The 2,500-nt window shown below is 54.1% G+C and overlaps 1 pseudogene; it reads left to right on the top strand.

Annotated features, from left to right (window-relative positions):
- Positions 1–2,500, top strand: part of LOC133667737 (large subunit ribosomal RNA) — a 9,623-nt pseudogene that overhangs the window by 3,935 nt on the left and 3,188 nt on the right.

The raw sequence follows: 2,500 nt of genomic DNA, 5'->3' as shown, positions 1-2,500 counted from the left end.
TATAATAGCAATCTGGAGGGTCAGGTATTAGCGTTAGGAGCAAAACAGACCCAACAAATGCAAGAAGCGGTGGAAAAAACGGTTGAAAGAGCCATGCAACGACAACCGGGCAAACCTAACATGACATACGCGGAACGCGTGGGCGTGCGCTCCGGGATTGCGGCGCTCACGAACACGAAACGGAATCCGCCAAACTCCATAACGATAACCCCTTCCGACACAGGAGTCGCGAGTAGCTCCGAGAAAACCAAGGAAGCCGTATTAAAAATAGTCTCGCCCGTGGCGGAAAAACTCAAGGTCAAACATGTGAAGAAAATTAGTGGCAATGGGATCCTCGTAGAAACGGCAGGTCAAAAGGATCTCGCGACTCTTCTCGAGCACCCAAAGCTGAGAGAGGCTGGTTTCGTGGTCGGTGTCCCGGCGAAGAAAAGCCCACGAGTTATAATATACGATGTTCCCAGAGCCAACAACGACGAGGAGACAATGAAAGCCATTATAGAGCAGAACTTAGACTCGAACACGAAAGAAATGTTCCGCCGACAAGTAAGGCTAGCATTCAAGACGGGTGACAGGAAAAAAGAAAGATGCAACTGGGTGCTCGAGACCTCCAAGGAAGTGCGCGAAATTCTCATTAAAAAAGAACGGATCTACATCGGCTGGAACTGCTGCAGAGTACAGGACTACATAGTAGCGACGAGATGCTACAAGTGTCACAGCTTTGGTCACACAGCCAAATATTGCCGGAACGACAAAGAAATCTGCGGTCACTGCGCGGAAGAAGGCCATGCCTTCAAAAACTGCCCTAATAAAAACAAAAGCCCAGTCTGCCACAACTGCAAGAGAGGTGGAAAGACATCATCACACCCCGTGACGGATAAAGCCTGTCCCTGTTATACCGCGGCTCTGAATCAGGTCTTGCTGCGAACGGACTATGGCCAGTAGAACCAACGAAGATGTACGCGAGCTACGTCTGGCCCAACTCAACATGCGGAGAGCACAGTGCGTTACGCTCGAGATCGCGCGGGTCATGGATGAGGAATGCATAGATATCCTGCTCATGCAAGAACCGTATAACCCGAGGGGGAAATTCATCGGATTCGGGCGGCGCGTGCTCGTGGTCTCCGGAGGCAAACCAGGCACCGCGGTCATGGCCGGAATAGCGATCCGTAACCCCAAGATCACGGCGACCAAGCTGACTCACCTGTGTGACGATCACTGCGTGTGTGTAGAGGTGATCGGACCCTTCGGACGAATGTATCTCGCAAGCATCTATTTTCAGTGCTCCGATAGCGTTGGACCATACATCAGGAAAATAGAAGAAATCGCGTCCACGCTTCCCGGAGAGAAACTGATCATCTCGGCCGACGTAAATGCAAGATCGCCTCTGTGGCATTGCAGTCATGCGGATACCCGTGGCGAGGAGATCGAGCTTGCTCTAGCGAGCCTCGATCTCACGGTGCTGAACGAGCCGGGATCAGCCCCCACCTTCCGCTCGCATTCGGGCGCCTCGACTATCGATATTACTCTCGCGTCCCGAGGCGTTCTGAAGCTCGTCAGGCGGTGGTCTGTCGTGGAGGAATGGACAACCAGTGACCATAACGTTATACTGACGAGTGTGGCTCCGCAGCGAGGACAGCAGTATCAACCGCCACTCCCCAGATATAACACGAGAACGGCGGACTGGGGAAGGTTCCGAAGGCGTATCGAAGAGTTGCGGAGCGGGGGACGTCTGAACGCCGAAATCCACTCGGCCGAGGGAGTCTCCTCCGCGGCAATTGCCCTGCGAGACACCATCATCGAGGCGTGCAACTACGCGATGAAGCCGAAGAAGGCGCACGTGAAGTCAGTGACATGGTGGACAGAATCCCTGACCAAGCGCAAAAGAAGGATGTACGTTGCAAGAAAAGCGTTCCAGACGGAGCGTACCCCGAACTCAGGGAGAAAAGAAGAACCGTATATTTGAACATTCGGCGGGAGTACAAAACGGAAATCGAAAAGGCCAGACGAGAAAGTTGGCAGCGATTCGTCACCGAAGAAGGGAACCGTGACCCATGGGGTGTGATTTACAAACTCTGCAGTAGGAAGGTTGCGCCAGAGGCCGTCGTTGCAACGCCGAGAGAATGGCACGCAGGCGATAGGAAAAGACCAAAGTGGGAGGAGTGCGCTCGCGCATTATTGGATTCCCTCGTCCCGGACGACACACCAGATATCACAGCGGCACAAACAATGAAACGTCGAGCGGCGGTCGAACCACCGACGACGGACGATGCGCCGCCTTTCGACAAGGAAGAAGTCCGGCGGGCGATAAGCAAGATGAAGAACGGCAAAGCGCCGGGCCCGGATAGGATCGAGGTCGAAGTCCTTAAAGCCTCCCACGCCATCATCTGCAGAGAGCTGCGAGGCCTTTTTAACGCATGTCTGCGCTACGGTATTTTCCCTGAGACCTGGAAGGAGGGCTCGATCCGCGCCCTGCTAAAGGATCCCGACAGGGACGCATCGG

This window comes from Apis cerana, unplaced genomic scaffold (assembly GCF_029169275.1).
Source record: "Apis cerana isolate GH-2021 unplaced genomic scaffold, AcerK_1.0 scaffold3_AcerK, whole genome shotgun sequence".
Classification (NCBI taxonomy): domain Eukaryota; kingdom Metazoa; phylum Arthropoda; class Insecta; order Hymenoptera; family Apidae; genus Apis; species Apis cerana.
Note: the sequence above shows the minus strand (reverse complement) of the source record. Positions and strands in the feature narration are given on the sequence as shown.